Below are 20623 nucleotides of genomic sequence, written 5' to 3' on the forward strand. Positions count from 1 at the left end.
CAATGCTTTGGTCTGATTTCTAACTTGAAGACACAAAGCAGAAAACTAGGCTTGAGGAAAATGCTTTCAGACTTTCAAGTTTACATGAAATTTGGGAGTCTCAACCCATAGGAAGGGGCTTAGAGGGATCAATGGATGCCCTGAAAATTGGCACCAGATTTTTGTCTGTATGTCTGCATTGTGTGCCTTTTCTAGGAAGAGGGTTGGTAGAAGGAATATGACCCCCAGACTTTTAAGAACCACTGAATAAATGGACCTTTACTGGTACTGCCCAGTAGAATCTTCTGGGATGGTGAGAATATTTTCTATCTGCACTATCCAAAATGGTAGCCATTAGCCACACGTTGCTATTGAGTGCATGAGATGTGGCTGGTGCAACTGACCGACTGAATCTTTTATTTTGTTTAATTTTAATTAACTTAAATTCTAAAAGGCAAAATTATAGAAATACAAAACAGATCGGTGGTTACCAGGGACTAGGGGTTGGGAGAAGGTTGACCCCAAAGGAGCAACCCGAGGGGATATTTTAAAGTGAACGAACTCTTCTGGGTCTTGATTGTGGTGGTGGTTCCTTGACTTTATGCAATTGTCCAAGCAAAGGAAACATACATGAGAAACACTGTATTGCATTTAGTGAATTTATTGTGTATGAATTAAGAATAAAAATGTTAAAGATTTAATTGGCTACAGTGGTTAGTGGCTACCAAATCAGATGTGCAGCTCTAGACTGTCACTTAAAAAGGCCCACACGTACTGCCTTTGGCTCAGGACATGATCTCAGGGTCCTGGGATCGAGCCCCGCGTCGGGCTCCCTGCTCAGCGGGGAGCCTGCTTCTCCCGCTCCCCCTGCTTGTGCTCTCTCTCTCTCTGTAAACAAATAAGTAAAATCTTAAAAAAAAAAAAAAGGCCTACATGTATGTGCATCAGCCATGACGTACCTGAGCTTACCTGACCAACAGACTCATTAGTTTAGAAATGGTTCCCCAAACCAATGCTGTAATAAAGGGCATTCCTGCCTCACTGACAAGGGCAATAGGCTAAGCGCAGGATGCGGACTCCTGTCCCATTCTCTCCATCTCCCCTGAGTGGGCCCAACCCCTCCTTGGCTACCAAGAGTCAAGCCAAGCAATCTTGTCACAAATCTACTGCCATTGTCCCAAATTCATCTCCAGGCTTGGGGCTGAGCTCCTGCCTCTGCACCATCCACAGAGTCCCGCACGCAGAGAGCGGGCCCGGGGCCCTGCACACACAGTGAGAGCCTGGGCAGCTGCCCTGGCAACAACACGCATCTTCCTCAGAAGCAATCCCAGCCCAAAGGCTCGTGCCGACCCCGACAGGCCCAGCCCTGGCTCTTTCCCATATGACCTTGCATTTGTTTCCGAGAGCCACCCTGACAAAGTCCTGCGAACCGGTGGCTTAAAACAACAGAAATGGATTCTCTTGGGGGGCCAGCAGTGTGAAATCAGGGTGGCGGCAAGGTTGGCGTCTTCTTGAGGGTCAGAGGAGAGAGTCTCCGCCAGCCTCCACCTCCACCTGCCCCCCTCACATGGCACACTCCCAGCTGCAGCTCTCTCAGTCTCTGTGTCCAAATTTCTCTTTTCTTAGAAGGACACTAGAAATTGGTTTGGGGCCCTTATTTTAACTTAATGACATCTGCAAAGATCCTTTTTCCAAAAAAGGTCATATTCCCAGGTAACAGGACTTCAGTGTATGTTTTTTGGAAGGACACAACTGAACCCATAAGAGATCCCAACCATCATTGGGACAGAATCCCTTTCCCAGAGTGGAACATTCCAGACCGGGTATGGGTTCACTGCTGACTATCTTTAATTTCATTTGCATGTGTGCACGTGTGTGTTTTCCACTACAGTGTTTTTGCAATAATGTGAGCGTCCTGTTCAGGGCAAAGGGGGGTGGGGCCAGACCAGGGTCTGCCCTTAATGTTCAGGGGAAACTTCCCTTCATTAACCAAAGGGCAGACCCCTGAGGCATAGACGTGGCTTCTCCTAGGTCAGTGGCCCTTGAGTTGGTTGGCTGAACTCTGGGCACATGAGCAAATGTGATGCAATAGACTAGAGAAACTGGGATTGATTCTAAAACATGCTTCTTACTACAGGTGATATTGAGTTACTGCACTTTCTGAACCTTCACTTCCTCATTAGTCATAATGTAAATGCAATGCCTTCTTCTTGGGTTGTTTCCATCATTGGACAATATACATACTGGGCCCCTAGTGGGTAACTATAAACGTTACTTTTCTGACTTTTTTCCTTTCCCTTTTCCACACATAATTTTTACTTAAAATAAAAATGAAGAAAATATAAAGAGTAAATTAAAATATCTGTAATTCCCTCACCCAGATATAATTATCATTTAAATGTTTATGTATTTTCCTTACAGTCTTTGTTAACGCATATGTTTACACACACTACTTCTGCAAACTTGATCTCATTCTGTACATATTTGTTTTGTAACCACTCTCACTTAACAAGATAGTACATTTTCATATTTAATTAAATGGTCTTCTAAAGCATGGTTTATAACGGCTGCAGCGTAATCCATCGTGGATATAACATATTTCTTCAATGAATAACCTCTCGTCAGCCATGTTGGCTGTTCCCAATTTTTCACTGTTTTAAACAATATTGTTAGAGGGGTGCCTGGGTGGCTCAGTCATTAAGTATCTGCCTTCGGCTCAGGTCATGATCTCAGGGTCCTGGGATCAAGCCCCGCATCGGGCTCCCTGCTCAGCGGGAAGTCTGCTTCTCCCTCCCCCACTCCCCCTGCTTGTGTTCCTTCTCTCGCTGTATCTCTGTCAAATAAATAAATAAATAATCTTTAAAAAATAAATAAAAAATAAACAATATTGTCAGAGACATTCTTACAGGTAAACCGTCGTACACCTCATTGTTTATTCCTTTTAGAAAAGTTGTAAGGAGAAGTACGTCTTAAGTCCACTCTGTAAATGATCATTTCCTAATTTCTCCTTGCTTCTTCCTGCTTTTCTTCCTCTTCATCTCAGCCGGTAACCTGCCCTATGTACTCCACTGAGTGAGCAGAAGCTTCCAGAACAGGCAAAGTTCAGCCCTTCCGCTCGGCCACGGGGGCTTGACCTCCCTGCTCCTCAGGGATGCTGCTCCTAGAACCCCCTTCCTCTCCTGCAGCCCCAGGTCTCTCCTGGATCCGGATCATGCCCAACACCATGCAAACATGCTGACTGACCTCCTATACTCATCTTCTGTGCCTGCTATCACAAAATACCACAAACTCAGTGGCTTAAAGCAACACCAATTTATTATCTTACAGTTCTGGAGGTCAGAAGTCCAAAATGGGTTTTACTGGGTGAAACTCAAGCTCTCAGGGGTTGCATTCCTTCGGAGGCTCCAGGGAAGAATCCATTTCCTTCCCCTTTCCAGCTTCGACAGGCTGCTCATATTCCTTGGCTCCTGGTCCTTTCTTCCATCTTCAAAGCCAGCAATGTATCATGCTCAAATCTCTCTCCGGCTGAGCCTTCTGCCTCTCCCTTATAAAGAGTCTGTGATTACATTGGGCCCACCCAAATCATCCAGGATAATTTCTTCATCTCAAAATCCTTAATTTAATCACATCTGCAATGGAACCTGTTGCCATGTAAGGTGACATGCTCACATATATGGACATCTTTGGGAGATCAGTATCCTGCCAACATCTTCCATCTTTCTCCCAGAACCCACTCCAATTGGACCTTCATCTCACAATGTCCTGCCAAGTCACCTGTGATCTCCATGGTGTCACATCCAGCGGTCAAGTCTCAGTCCTGCTGTGCCCTGATGTCTCTGTTACATTTTTTCAACTGATCGTTCTCCCCTTCATGGAACTTCTTCTTTAGCTTTTAGGATGCCAGGATTTCTTGGCTTTCCCTTTATTTCCCTTTATTTGGCTCCTTCTCAATGTCTCTAGGTCAATCCTGCCCTTCCCCTTGACCACTGTGTACCTCAGGACACAAGTCTTTATCTGCACTGACTCCCGGGGTGACCTCATTTGGTCCTATCATGTGGAACATTACCTATCTACTGAGGATGCCCAAATCCATATTCCCAGTTCTACCTCTCCTCTGAGCTTGCAGACTCAGAAAATTCCCTTTGGATTCTAAAAAGCTTCTTTAACTTGACATGTCCAAGACTATACTCAAGGTCCCTCTGCTTCCTCCTGTCCAACATGCTCTTCTCATACCAGCAAATGGCACAGTACACCCAGAGGCTCAGACAAAAAGTCTTCGTCTTGATTCTATTCTTTCCCACAAAACCAGCATCTGGTCCAAAAGTCAGTCCTGAAGGTCTATCTTTCCCACATATCCCTAGATGAACCCTTCCCTCCCTGCAATACTCCTCACACTGCCCCCTCTTTCCTGAGTTCCTGCAGGGACCTCCAAGTTACCCAGATTACTGGTCTCCCTGCTGCTAGTCCTGCCTTACAGTCTGTTTCTATGCAGAAGCTGGAATTATCTTTAGAATTTTACATCAAATCATGTCATTCTTGTGCTCACACCCTCCAACGAAGGTATGCACAAGACTGGGATGTAACAATGGCCCGTGGATCTCAGCTGTGTAACAAAGGGAGTAAGGACTTTGTCGATGACCACTGAAAGAGCAGAAGACCCAGGCATCATTAGTCCTGATGGGTATTGGAGGCGCTGCAGGAAGTGAGCTAGAAACAGGTGGGGAAAGACTGAGATCACAATCCAGAAGAGCTGCACATCAAAATTTAACATTTCCGAAAAAATCCTACCCACTGGCAAAATTAAGAGACATTTAAAAATAAATATATTTTAAATGTATTTTAAAAATATATATATATTTAGAAGAGCTCCAGCAAGTGGGCCAGGCAGTGGCTCTGAGACCTGGGTGTGCAGCGGAAGCTGCTCAAGAGAGTTTTGACAATATCAAAGCCTGGATCCTCCCCAGATTACAGATCAGAACCTCTGGGCATGAGGTGCCAGCATCAGTACATTTTAAAAGCTCTCCAAACGATTCTGCTATCAGGACAGAACCACCAGTCAAGGGTATGAACATGGGAGCGGGGGGATTAGGTGAGAAGGAGGAGATACAGAGCCACAAGGCCAAGCTGTCCGGTAGTTATTTATGTGGACACTGCAGTCTGCAAGGAGCTAGAGAGCAAAGAAATCCAGTTCTAATTACAGATGCTTTCTTGAGTTAGTCTCCTGGGCATTTTGTTGAGATAAGATGGACAGCTTGTGGTGGTAGCTGGGAGTGTGATCTTATTAGGGGCATGTGAGCCCCTTAGGGTTTCCCTCAAATTCTTCTGTGGGTAGTGTTGAGGCCCAGGAGTGAGATGATCTAAATAAGATCACTCTGAACTTGGGGACCTCTCTCATGTTTGTGGTAGGCAGAATAATGGCCCCCTGTAGTGAATTAAATGGTTATCTCCCCCAAAATCCATGTCTACCCTGAAACTCAGAATGAGACCTTTGGAAATAGGGTCTCTGCAGATGAAATTAAGAGAAGATCATACTGGGTCAGGGTGGTCCTTAACTCCAATGACTGGTGTCTTTAAGATAGGAAGAAAGGACACAGGAGAGAGGGTAGCCATGTGAAGACGCTGGCCAAGATTGAAGTGATAAAGCTACAAGTAAGGAGCACCAAAGATTGTTGTAGCCACCAAAAACTGGAAGAAACAGGAAAGGATTCTTCCCTAGAACCTTCAGAGGGAGCATAGCCATAGGGACACCCTCTAATCTCTAGAACCATGAGGGAATACATTTCTGTTGTTTTAAGCCACCCAATGTTTGGTACTTTCTTTTTCTTCTTTTTTTTTTTTTTTAAGATTTTTATTTATTTTTTGACAGAGAGAGAGAGAGAGAACACAAGCAGGGGGAGTGGGAGAGGGAGAAGCAGGCTTCCCTGGCGAGCAAGGAACCCGATGCGGGACTCGACCCCAGGACCCTGGGATCATGACCCGAGCCGAAGGCAGATGCTAAACGGCTGAGCCACCCAGGCGCCCCTGTTTGGTACTTTCTTATAGCAGCCCTAGGACCCCCAATGATGTCCATGTCTGAATCCCCAGATCCTATAAATGCATTATGTTTTATGGCAAGGTGGAATTAAGGTTGCAGATGGAATTAAGGCTGCTAATCAGCTGACTTTAAAATAGGGAGATTATTCTGGATTATCCAGGTGGTCCCATTGTAGTCATATGCATCCTTATAAGTGACAGAGGAAGGCAGAAGAATCAGTATCAGAAAGATGTGATGTTGGAAAGACTCAGCTGGTCATTGGCTTCAAAGATGAAGATCTGATGACAGGTAGAGATGCCCTACCTCCAAAGAACATAAACACATATGTGCAAAAATTTGCCATGATTTACGAACCTGCTACAATGTCAAGCCTGCTGCAATTTCTTCTGGTGGAGAGCACGAAGCAGAGACCTTATTTCAAAAAGGATTTCTTGTCCTATTAACATGTCCTATAAATAAAAACTTCAAATATACAATGGAAGGCTTTTATTCCCTCAGGCTGAAGTTTTCACCTCTGGAAAAGAAGGGAAGAATCTCTTTTTTAAAAATGGATCTAGGCATATACCCAAAACAATTGAATGCAAGGACTCAGAATCTTGTACACCAGTTTTCATAGCAGATTCACAACAGCCAAAGGCTTACAAGGAACCAACTGAAATGTCCGTTGATGGATGAACAGATCAACAAAACGTGGTCCGTCCATACAACGGAATATTGTTCGGCCTTAAACAGGAATGAAATCCTGACACAGGCTACAACATGGTTGAACCTTGAAGACATTATGCTGAGTAAAATATACACCAGACACAGAAGAATAAATATTATATGATTCTACTTATACGCTGTGCCTGAAATAAGCAAATGTATAGAGACAAAAAGTAGAAAAGAGGAGCTCCCAGGAGCTGGGAGAAAGAGAAAATGAAGAGTAATTGTTTAATGGGTGCAGAGTGTTAATTGGGGATGAGAAAGTTCTGAACGTGAGTAGTGGGGACAGCTGAACAACAATGTGAGCGTGATTAAGGCCACTTAACTATACACGTAAAACAGTTAAAGGAGTATTTTATGCTGTGTATACTTTACCATCATAATAAAAAATAGTACTCTTCCCAGGACTGTCCCAGGAAACACCAGGCGGAGAGACGAGCAAAGACCTAGAGTTAACTGCCCACATTAATATGTAATATTTTTAAAAAAGAGAACAAAAACAATGGGATTAAAAAAATTGTTTGCAAATTAAAACACAAAATGACGACTGAAGCTCAGCTGCTCTGAGCTGCTCATTTGTTGATTTATTCACTCATTTAACAACTATTTACTAAGGGCCCACCACCTGCCAGACGCCGCACTAGCTAGGGTAGGCAAATGCGCACGCGCAGACCCGCTCCCTCCCTGCCCGTGGCTGAGAGGCTGGAGGCTAGATGCCAGGTAGGCCGCCCAGGCCCCCTTCAGAACCAAGTCACTCTTTCTCCCAACTGCTGGGAGTTGGCAGCTGAGTCTCCAAGTATCACAAAGGCTGTCACGAGGCAAAGATGGTGCATCCCACCTGGGGACAGCCGCATCCAATGGCCAGTCTGTGATGGGTGATGGGGGTATGAAGGTCGAGCTGAGGGGGTCACCCAGCTCCAGCGCCCCATGTGATGGGCGAAGGCTGGTGTTGAGACCGTATCACCGCTCAGCTTCTTTTGCCAAATCCTGCTTCCTCCACTCTGCCCCCCCATCCACCCTCTAAGAGGCTGATCTGAAGGATTCTGCCCCAAAACTTCCTGCACACTAATCTCGTTCATAGGACCTGTTTCTCAGAACCCGCCTAAGACATAGGGGAGGCCACACAAGTTCGTAAACAATGAGAAGACAATACACCAGTGATCCTCGCTAAAAGGAGAGAGAAAAATGTCATCCCGGATGGTCAGGTTGGTCTTGTTGTGGGCAGGGGGCAAGGCGGAGGAAAATTTTATCTGTAATGTGAAGGATGGAAAGGACTTCTGGGAAGGCATCGCACCAGAAGGGATGCACTTAAGCAAAGATGAGAAGTCAGGGAAGGCAGGGTATGTCCCAAAGATGGGGGAGAGCCTGCTGTGGCTAGACCAGCGTGAGCCTCACTGACCTGTTCCTGACCTCACCTCAGTTCAGGCCCACAGGCCCCTCCCTGATGAGTCATGAAGATGTTATCCTGCAAACAAGTCAAGGAGGATGTTAGAACCAGAGGAAGAGGGGCACCTGGGTGGCTCATTCGGTGAAGCGTCTGCCTTCTGCTTAGGTCATGATCCAGGATCCTGGGATCGAGTCCCACACTGGGCTCCCTGCTCAGCGGGGAGTCTGCTTCACCGCCGCCCCCCCAAAACAGAGGAAGATCAGGAACTTGTGATAAGAGCTCAGAGAAATTATATGCACTGAACATGGATGCCTGAGAAGTGGGGAAAGCTCCCTGATGAGATAAATTGTTAAAGGAACAGTAACATCTGATTCTGAATGCTTCCTTTTATCTGTTCCCAATGACCTGCAGGAAAAAATGGCAGGTATTATTTCTAACGCCTCTTTTTACAGATGATGATTCAGACAAAGACAGAGAGAGAGATTAAGCAATTTGTCTAAGGTCAATGATTTGTAGAATTCTATTCTTACAGGGCCATGGGGGAGCAAGGCAGCATAATTAACACTAACATTAGTAGAATTTATGAATGCATAGACTTCTGGGAGCTTTAAGGGTTCTTTTTTTTTTTTTTTTTAAAGATTTTATTTATTTATTTGACAGTGAGAGACACAGCGAGAGAGGGAACACAAGCAGGGGGAGTGGGAGAGGGAGAAGCAGGCTTCCTGCAGAGCAAGGAGCCCGATGCGGGGCTCGATCCCAGGACCCTGGGATCATGACCTGAGCCGAAGGCAGATGCTTAACAACTGAGCCACCCAGGCGCCCCAGCTTTAAGGGTTCTTAAAACTCATCCATACCAATCATGTAACAAATAAGAACAGTGAGATGCAGGGGGGTCAACTAGCTCATCCAAGACCACAGAGCTCTTAGAATTAGACTGGATCCCAATTTGTGGGACTCCTTAGGACCGAGCAGCTCTGGAAAGTTTTGCCAACAATATAGTGAGATTTGGTGTTGAATCCTCCTTTGGCTTCAGACCAGCTTTATAAGCAGCCCAACAGACAGTGACCTTGGCTAGGTCCCTATGACTGGTGAGCAGCAGCTCTAGAAATTATTACTTCTCTGCGCTCCACTGAGATCCAGAAAACTTTTAATGTGTTCCGTTCCTAAGTGAGATGACATCAAAGAACAACTTTCACAGTGTGATGTCTTGTGGCTAGGGGCCCTTTCGGTAGCATGTGGATCTGTCATGATCCCAGCTTACTCAGCTGTCCAGCCTTATGTCACCTTATTCTATTCAACCTGCTTGGGCCCCAGCAACATAGATGCCCCACACCATCCCAGAGCCCGACATGTCATGATCTGGCGCTTCTGCACATGCTCTGCATGTCCTGGTCTCTGCTTTCCTCTGTTATTCCAGGGAAATCTTACTTCTTTAAGACTCATTTAAAAAAAAAAAAATTGCAATGCGCCTAGGTGGCTCAGTGGGTTAAGTGTCTGCCTTTGGTTCAGGTCATGATCTCAGGGTCCTGGGATCAAGCCCCACATCGGGCTCTTTGCTCAGTGGGGAGCCTGCTTCTCCCTCTCCCTCTGCTGCTTCCCCCGGTTGTATGCTCTCTCTCTCAAATGGATAAATAAAATCTTTCAAAAAAATTTTTTTTGCACTCATGTTTACAGCAGTAATATTCACTATAGCCAAGGGGAGGAAACAATCCATATGCCTATCCAAGGATGAATGGATAAACAAAATGTGATTTATACATACAATGGAATATTATTCTGCCTTAAAAAGGAAGGAAATTCTGACATAATGCTACAATATGGAAGAACTTTGAAGACATTATGCTAAGTGAAATAAGCCAGACATTAAAGACAAATACCGTGTGATTCCATGTATATGAGGTCCCTAGAGTCATCAAATCCACAGAGAGAGAAGGCAGAATGGTTGCCAGGGACTGGGGGACAGGAAGAATGGTGAGTTATTGCTTCATGGGTGCAGCTTAGGAAGATGAAAAAGTTCTGCGGATTGATTGATTGCACAACAATGTGAATATATGTAACAGTACTGAACTGTACACTCAGAAATGGCTAAAATGGTAATTTTCATGTTACCATGTTTCATTTTTCCACAATTTGAAAGAGAAAAAAAAAAGCCCATCCTCTTGCAAAGTCTTTCTTGAGTCCCCACATGGGTGATCCACTCCCACCCAGATCTGTCCAAGGTCCCCTTGACACACTTCCACTGATGGAGTGGAACGGTTACCATGTAATGACTTACTGAAGTACTTCCTTCTGCAAATAAGGGACCTTTTAAGAAAAGGATGGCCTGATTCCTTTGGTCTCTGTAGCCACAGCCCCTAAGCAGTTGCGTGCCCATGGCCAGGGCTCAGCCAGTGTTTGCTGATCAATTAGGACCCGAAGTAGGATGTTACCATGATATGTCAAGCCTTCCCAGCTCTTTGATACGATCATAGGTCCGTGGAGACTCAACCTGATACCTCTACAACTGACAAGTCATTTATAAAGAATTGGCTTGACAGATTGAACACTTTTCCCTTGAAAAATGAAGATGAATAAGAAAATATTGAGCCTCCCGAAGCAATTGGATGATTTACAGAGATATTAACAAGAGCTGAGCCCTGCCCAGCTCAACTTTGTATTGTTGGCATCTAATGCACCTCCATAGCCTTCCTCCCCTTACTGGGACCTGCAATCCACAAGCCTATAAATATTGCAGTAGCATATGACCGGGGGTGTCAGGGATGTCAGCCGCGGTGATAAAAGTGTCTATTGAAGAAGCTTGAGCGTGCATTTCAGTGAAGGATGGACTGGAGACAGGCCATGGTGAATGTTAATTACGGGGCTGGGTTGGGGATCCAGGCACAAAGGCAGCCGTGGAGGGCAGGAGGAAGGAGGGGGCTGGGCCAAGGGCTGTCCCTGGGTCGTTCCTCCACCTCCTGAGCGGTTTGCTGCTCTCAGTGCTCGTGCTTTGGGCCCAATATTGAGCTGTTGTTGGGTCTCAACCCAGGTCCCGCATGTTTTCATAGTTCCCCAGTCCTTATGCTGCCTCCACCCCATCCCCACGGTCAACCTCTGGCCTTGGCTAGGGATGTGAAGAGGAACCAGCTGGTTGGGGCAGGTGCCCCTCAGATGGGTGAGGAGTGAACCCAGAGATTTGGGAGGAGAAGGGTCATCAGTGGGAACTGGGTGAAGCGGTGGGAGCTGATTGGAAATGTGTCTCAGAGCCAAGGTCACCCAGATGGTCCGGGACGATCCATGCTAGAAAAGGGGTCCGAAAGCAAACAGCAATGCCTACACACAACTGAATGGGTTTGCTGACAGCAATAACAGTAATAACTTACATTGGCTCAGTGGTAAGTGCTGTGCTACGCAGGTTTAAATAGACGATCTCATTTAGTCCTCTGATAACTCCATATAGTATATTCCATTATCTCCACTTTCCTGTTAAGGAAATTGAGGCACTGAGAGGTCAGAGGACCTGCTCTAGGACCTGTGTGATGCCTGGATAGGGACAAACACAGGGAAGCTGGACGGCACCACCGTACAGCAAGATAAAGAGCTGCAACCCCGGGGCTGGGTCGCTGTGAAAACACATGCTGAAGACGTGCCAGGGATTGTAGGCAGATGGTCAGAAGCTGGGACTAAAATACCATCCAGGTGCCAAGCATTCGTATTAATCAGAGGGTAGGTTGATATTTCAATAACAGGGCTATAGAGAAAGTGGCCAGAGAGACAGCCCCTCCCCCGAGACAGTGAGTTCCAGGCCGTGAGGCCACCTGGCTGCCAGAGAATGCCCGAGTGACACAGAGCCCCTGGGCCAGCAGGGAAGGCGGGCTCCCACCCCTGGGGTGCACTCTCACACACTCCAGCAAGACCCTGGCTGCACACAGGGGGTGTCCCGATCTGGCGATTCGTAGGCATCCACGTCCTCAGAGAAAAGGAGAAGGCAGTTCCTTGGCAAGAATCCTCCACCTGCCCCTTCTTCAGAATCTGTAATGAAATCTGCCTGAAATTACAGACTTGATTTTTAATGATCACTTGGTAGAACATGCAGTGAAAAAGACCAAGCGCATTCCCCAGCAGCCTCGGGGGGAGCTACGTTCCCTCGGATGATTTTAGCCCCGGAGATGTGCCACGTGAGTGGAACCCATACCACATTTCACACTCGGCACATGTTCTGTTGAGCCTCCGTGGGCCAGGCGCTGTGCCGGGTCCCGGGGCTCTAGCCTCAAGTAAGACGTGGGCTCAGCCCGCAAGGCGCGCACCGGTGCAGGGGCAATAACGGGTCGGTCAGCTGCAAGGTTGCAAGAAGCCTTGTGTTGGGAGGGGATGGGCGTGCCTGTGGAGCTCTGTGCGAGCACAGCCTACAGCGGCCCCTTGGTTGGGATGCACCTGGAACGCAACCTTGAGGCTAGAATTGGAATGAAGGAGCTGCTGGGGAGGGGCAAAGTCGGCCGGCAGGGGAGTGGGGAATGAGACAGGGAGGGAAAGCACCAAGGATCCTGCCTTCTTGAGCCAGCTACCTTGTGGGGAGAAGGTGCTTCATCCTGTGGGGGGAAACCGGGAGCCAGTGTGAAATGCCTGCCTCTGAGCCATCCCAGTGAGGACAAGACAGCTGGGGCATTTATGCATCATCTCCCAGCATTCATCTATTAAGCCTGCTCCCAAGGGCTTTAATTCTCTGGCACTTCTGACCTGCCGCACAGGTGACAGACAGCTCGATTGGCAAGCAGAGCCCCTCGGGGACTGTTGGGGAAGAGCTTGTCCTGGTGCTGGGACTCCAGCAAGTCTTCCTGGGAGCGATTAAGGTGAGGGGACATGACTGGGACACGCAGAGTGTCCATCCAAGGGTCACGTCCCTCCCAGTGGTTGTTTTTAAGGGGTTCGTCTTGCCTCTCAAACTAAAACATAAACCTGTCCAAAGACAAAGGCTGCTCCTCTGCCTTTCGTCATCAAGTCACACAATAGTGCCACGTGCTTGACCAACACCCTATGCCCTGCATCAGACCAGGAGGGTAGACTTCATAATTCCCCCAAGGACTCTGCTTTGAGGTCATCAGCTGTTTTACCGAGAAGGAAACAGAGTCAGGGCCGCTGCCTGTGGGCTGTGGTGTTTTGCACAGCACACCCAGGGGTGCTATTCATGCAGCCTTCTATATGAATGGAGCCTTGTAGAGTTGTGCAGTGTGCAGCCTGTGCAACATATTCAGGAGCCCTGTCTGAGAAAGGTTAGGCTACTTGCCAAGCATCCCACTACTAGGAATAGGCAGCGTGGAACCCTCACACGTCTGCTCCAAAGCCCCAGCTCCTAGTTCCTGCCTCTTCCCCTCCACAGCCCGGGGAAGGCAGTCATAAACGCCTCACAACAGCACAGGGCTCGTATAGAAAACCCATCTTAACTCTTTCAGTCCCTCCGGATGCCGCGGAGTCATCCAGCTTCATGGCCTAGAGAAATGGAGCACATAAACAAGAAACCGGGCCCCGCCAAGGGGCAGCATGAGTCGTGATAGCAAAAAGAAAGAAAGAGAAGCAAGAAATTAGAGAAGGGGACAGAGCAGAATCAGCAGAGTTCTTTAGAAGACAGTGAAGCAGCTTAAAGGAGCAAATGGATATTGGAAGACATGAGGGAGTTTTAGACTAAGGGACCCCCGGCATTCCTGAAGAACTCGGAGCCCCGCTACCGCAAGGGGTTTCTGTGATCCAGCTCCCAGGGCTCATTCCTCCCGTGGGGCCAGCGCCAGGATGCGTGTGGTGGTCAGAGGCTTCACCCCATGTTGCTTATGAAGAACATCTTCCAGATGAACGTCAGGGCTTCCTGGGGGGCATGCAGACCAACACAGTTTCCTCCTTGTAATCCATGGTAAACCACCCAAGTGATCCACTTCCACTCCCTCATCCGCTGGGAGCACGGGGGCTCTGGAAAGAGCTAGATCACCTGAAGTAACATAGAAACAAGTCACGGGGGCTCTGCAGACAGAACCCTGCAAGACAGCGTGTGCCCAGGCTGGGCGATGTTGTACTGGATTACGGGTGACCTTCCCAGGATTCCTGAAATGTCTCCCTTAAACCATCCAATCCTGCCTCTGAGCCCACGGGCACCCCTCCCTCCTGCTCCCACTCTGCTCCTGGCTTCTAGGAGCCACATCCTTGGGGGGGGGTTCCTCCCAATTCAGTGAGAGCCTCAGTGCTCTGGCCCCCAGCCCCCTGGTTACAGTAAGGGCTGGGCTCCCACACCCCTTCCCCTGCTCCAACACTTTCTTCCCTGTCAGCCTGCAAATCTGCACTTGAAAGAAATGTCTCTTCTCTCTCTCCTGTTCCTGACCTCACTGCAAGCAGGCCTCGGGACTCTAGTAACGGTAATGGTATCAAGGTCACGCAGGAGCTCCACGTGGCCACGCAAACGGGCTCTCCTTTGCTCGCACACCAGCTTCTCAGCAACGTTCAGTGGGCCGCTCCTTCCTACTGAAACACCACCTTCCCCTGCCTCCTGGGAGCACTTTCTGGGGTTCCCTCCTGATCTTTCGGGTGCTCCTTCCCAGGTCCCTTTACCGGCTCCTCCTCCTTCTGAGCCTAACTGACAGCATAACCAGGGTCCGTTCTGGGCCCTCTTCCCCTTTCTCTCTGCACATTCTCCCAGGTAACGCCATCTTGTCTCCAGGCTCTAAATGCTGAGTGTTTGACATCCCCCCTCCCCTCACCCACCCACAGTCCATATCTCCTGCTCTCATCTCCTCCAGGAATTCCAGATCCCTAGATCCGACTGCCTAATGGCATGGCTCTTGGAAGCCTAGGAATTATCTTAGACTTAACAGGACAAGCAGAATGTCTGATTTCCTTCCCTTACCCACAGAGGGTACCTTCTTGCATCCCCTCCATCTCTACAAGCTGCCCCACCGCACCCAGATTTTCAAGCCAAACATCCAGGGATCCTCATGGGGGTCCCCTCTGTTCCTCACTCATTCCCCACTTGCAGCCCATGACTGGGTCCTGTCGTACCCCCACTACCAGTGCGGACCAGGACACCCTGATCCCCGGAGATCTTCAGCACCTTCTAGTGGGTCTTCCTGCCTTGGCTCTTAGACCCTCTTCAATCTACTTGCAGTAGAGCAGGTGGCAGATTTTTTAAAAAAACATTAGATCTGTCACTACTCTCAGCCTAAACACGCAAGGCTGGCTACCACGTTCAGAATAAAACCCATCCCTGTCTCCCTCTCAGGCCAGATCTGCTCCATTCTCCACTGTTCATGCTTCGCCAGCCACGTGGCTATGCCTGTTCCTTAAACACACCAAGCCCACCCTTCTTGCTAGCTCTTGGCTCTTCCCAGTTTCTCCCCATGGAATGTGCTCCCCCAGCTAGGCATCGGGGAGTCCCATCTTAAAGGTCCTCCCGGTCGCTCTTACCTCCCCCTGTTGTAACTCTCTGCAGAGCCCTTAACCCATCTGCTTGTTTTCTTGTTTATATGTGTTTGTTTATTGTCTGTTTCCCTCCTCACCACAGTCACACTCGTGCTTGAGGCCGTGATGGAGCATGGTGGTCATGAGAAGCACTTGAGTGGTTAAGATTGAATGGATGTTTGAATTGATCCAGACAGAGGGGAAACAGGCTGTGAAGTCTCTTTCACAAATGGGCATCCCCAAGAGTCTCCCGAGAATTAAACCACCTGCAAGACCAATGAGATCACCATTCTTCTAATCCCCAAAGACCAAAGATAAATGAAAGTCATGCCCGCAATTCCAGACAAGAACACTTCCTTCTAATTCCTCCTCGAAATCAATCTCATCATTGCAATGAGCGCATTTTACATTACGGTCAACTTGAGCTTGATGATAAATCATGACACTGGGAACAGAGAAGAAACGGGCCCATTGTACCATATGCAGACTCAAAACTTCAAAGAAATGTTACTTCTCCTTTCACCCTTGACCCTTGGAGCTGGACACCTAGTGCTGTGCAATGAGTAATAGCTTTATAATCATGCCATGGATCAACTGCCTGTGTTCTTTTTCACTGGGATTTGGATTCTGATCTGTCATTTTTCTATGATTATATGTCAGGATATTTCAGGAAGAAAACCTGTTTGAAGCCAAAAGTATAGATCTTAAGTTTAGATGTTAAAAAAAAAAAAATGCACCAACACAAGAAAGGTTTTGTCAACCTCTATTGGATAATAATCTAGAAGCCAGAGTGGCCCACAGCTGGGCAAAGTCAAAACTTAATGCTATTACTGTTCAAATGGGCAAATTCTTTGGATGTTGTTTGTGAAAGGGAGGTATATGCAAAAAGACCTCCGAAGGCCGAAGGGGCCATATGATTGAAGGAAAAGGCCAAGAAGTCCAGCCTGACAAGAAATGGTTTATGAAGGGGACGCACGGATGGCAGAAGCGTGTTGTGGGCTGCCTCAAGACAGTAAATCGCCGTGCCCCCCACCTTGTGTAAGACTTGCTTTTATTGCCCGGGGGGGCGATAGTCCTATCTCCAGAGCAGATCAGGATGTTAGGCCCAGGGTGTCCTTCAGGGTATGGTTAGATAAAAGGAGGGAATGGGGGAGGGGTCTGTGCTCTAGGAGGCTCCAGGTCATAGAGTGGTCATCATGGCGGACTTTTCCAAGGTGGCCCCAGTCTAGGTTACACAGATGTGAAAAGAAGGCAGTATAATAAGAAGGACTAGGCTTTATTAAATAAAAATATGCAGGACTTCCCCTCCCCCACCAGAGGTAAGTTTGGCCCTTCTGCACAGGCGGTACTCTTAGGCCCCATATGACATATAGCTATAGACATTCATCTTAAAATTCTGATTTTAAAATCTTTTGGGGGGGGAGGGTGGCACCTGGGTGGCTCAGTCAGTTAAGCGTCTGCCTTCAGCTCAGGTCATGATCTCAGGGTCGTGGGATGGAGCCCTTCGGGGTTGGGCTCCCTGCTCAGTGGGGTGTCAGCTTCTCCCTCTGCCTCTGCCCCTCCTCCCTGCTCGTGCTCTCTCTCTCTCTCTCTCTCTCAAATAAATAAATAAAATCTTCAAAAAAAATCTTTTTTTTTTTTTTTTAAGTAGGCTCCATGCCCATCATGAAACCCAATGCGGGGCTTGAACTCACTATGGTGAGATCAAGACCTGAGTTGAGATCAAGAGTTGGACACTTAACTGACTGAGCCACCCAGGCACTCTTGATTTTAAAATCTTAATGCGTTTTATAGTATGTGTTGTCTTAAAGCCTGAGGAAAATAGCATTATTCATGTTGTATTAAGTTCTAATAATCAACTTGTCAATATCACTGTGTTCTAGATGTCCATTCTGTGACTTAAAGATGTGGGTTGAATGGAGCCACCCCTTCTTATCCTCCGTGTCAATCCTGCTTAAGGACCCATCCAACAGCCAGAGATCTGTATAGAGGATCTTAGCTTTTTTGTGGTCTCTTATCTCATCTCCCATCTGTTCTACCAACACTGGGCATGCAGCCTGCTTAAGATTCTCTCTCCGCCCTCCACTCCCTTCCTCTCTAAAAAAATAAAGTACAAACTACAGTGCAGTTCCCCTGAACAAGCATCCACTGCCGGGAGCCTGGGTGGGCTTCCCTCTGGAGGAGTGACGGGAGGAATCTCCATCCATCTGGTTTGCCTTAGTGCCTTCCTGGGGATCAACAAATCACTGACATCTCAAAGTTCCTGCTGCAATAGCAAAGACAAGCCAGAACTATCACCTACAAAGCCACTAACCGTGCCCACCACACATGGCAGGGGCACGAGCCAGGTGTGTTCTGGCGGAGCTCCCCATGTGCCAGGTATGATGACGCAGGTCCAGAAACTGACTCTAGGGTTGATCAGACATAGGAACACATTCATGTTAACAAAATTTCCAAGAAGTGAATGTATAGATCAGAACCACCTAAGAAATAAAGTGCTAAGAAGTAAAATGCTAAGTAGCCCATAATACTCTGTCTACAGATCTGTGTATGTTCCCCCTGAAGGGAGACCTGCAAGGGAAGTCACACCATCAAGTGAAGGGTACTGGGGAACACAGAGTCCAGCAAAGGCTGCTGGTTTGGTGAGCCTAAGCCTAACGCCAGGGGACTCTGCCAGCCAATGCCCTTGTCTTCACTATAAGGTGGGGTCTCACCTACTCATCAGAAACTTGCCTTTGGGGGCACCTGGGTGGCTCAGTATGTTAAATGTCTGACTCTTGATTTTGGCTCAGGTCATGATCTCAGGGTCGTGAGATCCAGCCCTTCGTGGAGCTCGCTTGGGATTCTCTCTCTCTCTCTCCCTTTTCCCCTCCCCCTCCATGGTTGCATGTGCTCTCTCTCCCGCTACAAAAAAAAAAAAGAAAAGAGAAAAGAAACTTGCATTTGAATGGACCTTTTTTTTTTTTGCTTTCTGCCTGCACATCTTCTGGCCCCTATCCCTTCCTTAGAACGGACATAGGGGATCAGGTTTAAGACTTTTGGAAATAATACCAAAATTAGTTGATGTCATAGTTTGGAGCTTCCAAAAGCAGATACCATGACAAAGAGTTGAGTGAAGATAGTTTTTTGGAAGGTGATCCCAGGAAGCACAAGGGAGGACATGAGGAAAATGAGCCAAGGAAGGGAGAAATGTCAATGCACGTTCATTAATAATCGGGATGCTCCTGTTTCCTGCTAGGGGCTGTCTGAGATACCATGGGAAGCAAGCCCTTAGAGCATATTCCCACCAATTCCCTTCTCCATTGTTTATTTACTATCCACCGCACCTCCAAGCTGTGCTTCAAGTGCCAAAGAAAGCCTTCAAGCAGAGGGGAAGAGAGAAAAACCAGAGTCCAAGGTGGGGAGTTGTCAGGGCTCTAGGAATTGTCTGCAGGTGCTCGTGAATTCACAGGTGTCCACATGGACTATGCTGTAGCTGAGAAGTCCCAGATCCCTCCAGCCACACGGTCACAATCAGATAAATTGCTCCACAAATGACTAATTGTCTGATACTCAATTCTTTTTTTATTCCCCTTGAGGAGTAATCCCCCAATGACCTCTGTTCAAGCCACTGCCCTGGGCTCGTGGTCCCAGAGCATTCAGCCCAGGAATTCAAGCCCAAGAATAGAAATGATACTCCATGAAAAGATTGTTCTTTTTTCCCCAGTGTTTTCATTTACCTTGAACTATAAATGATTCATAATTTGATTTTCCCCACTTGTCATAAAATATGAATTTTCAGGTAATTTTAAAGATTAATTCTTCAACCTAAACCAGCCCCTAAAAAGGTAGTGATATTTAAAATCATCTTTCAGTTCATTTCTATTTTAATATAGAGATTAACAGACCAACTCAAGATTTAAGATTTTGTTTTTTTACTCAATATATCTTAGAATTAAATATTTATTATTGATATTAAGGAAAACTAAAAAAAAATTATTAATTGTGCCTAAATTACAACCAAGTCAAAATTTTCCAAATGAAGATGTAATACTCAACAAACACCTAACACTCCCTTCGGCTCATTATATAACTACAAGACAGTCAACCTGCTATTTATCTAGAGTATTTGTTCAACCACACTACAAACCATTAATTTTTAGAGAAAGTTCAGTTGCCAAACACTCTTGGCTTATGCCTGAGCATCTAGAGTATAATCTTTGTTTTTCTTCTGACTGTGACAGCACATGGCAGTGACACAATTTCAGATATCTGCCACTTGTAGCTGAAATATTACGATGAAAGAAGTGGATCATGATTCAAAGCCATCAAAAAGCAAAGGGATAGGGGAATTCCAAGAACAGCATTTGAAACCCAGAGGGGTTTTGCTCCTTCCAACAGCTAGTGACTGCAGGGGTCCCGGGGGAAGATGGTTGGAGGGGCTTAGCAACTCAGGCCCTGTGAAAGCTCCAAATGGCCCTGCCAGGGTTGGCTTCTAGAACAGGGTACACACAGAGGAGAAACCTCAGGAAATGAATCAGAATTGTCCAGGGCAGGAGCAATAGAGACAAAGGTAAGAGAAGACCCAGACCACAGTGGGGAAGAGGACTGGATCCAGGAAAGTTTGCTCAGAAAGCAAGGTGCTGTAGGTTTGAACAATACACAAAAACAACAGAATGGGGAGCTCTGTGGAGTTAGAAAAGCTTTTCTGAACGCTGCTTTAATTAGAAAGTTAAGAAGAACTAATTCCACTTAAAAACAAGTGACAGACATGCTCATTTTAGCAGCACATATACTAAAATTGGAATGATACAGGGAAGATTAGCATGGCCTCTGAGCAAGGAAGACATGCAAATCTGTGAAGCATTCCGTATTTAAAAAAAAAGGGTAACAGAAAATATCGAAGTCAAATCCTATACAAAATGACTATAAGAGAGTAAGAAACAGAATAAACATTTGTACAGACAATCAAAGCATGCCAGAAAGATGTGGCAACACAACAGATCAGAATTAACCTATTATCTCAAAATAAGCTAAAATGATGTAACATATGGGTAAACAACATTTAGGAAAACTCAGAAATGAGGTAACAGAACTCAAAACAATTTGAAGTCAAAGAAACATTT

The 20623-nt window shown here is 46.9% G+C and overlaps 1 non-coding gene across 1 annotated transcript; it reads left to right on the top strand.

Moving 5' to 3' along the window:
* Positions 1 to 20268: 20268 nt before the first annotated feature.
* On the top strand, positions 20269 to 20375 carry LOC116644163. Its single transcript, XR_004301711.1, has one exon. It is a non-coding gene; the product is annotated as a U6 spliceosomal RNA (small nuclear RNA).
* The last annotated feature ends 248 nt before the right edge of the window (positions 20376 to 20623 follow it).

This window comes from Phoca vitulina, unplaced genomic scaffold, assembly GCF_004348235.1.
Source record: "Phoca vitulina isolate PV1807 unplaced genomic scaffold, GSC_HSeal_1.0 scaffold28, whole genome shotgun sequence".
Classification (NCBI taxonomy): domain Eukaryota; kingdom Metazoa; phylum Chordata; class Mammalia; order Carnivora; family Phocidae; genus Phoca; species Phoca vitulina.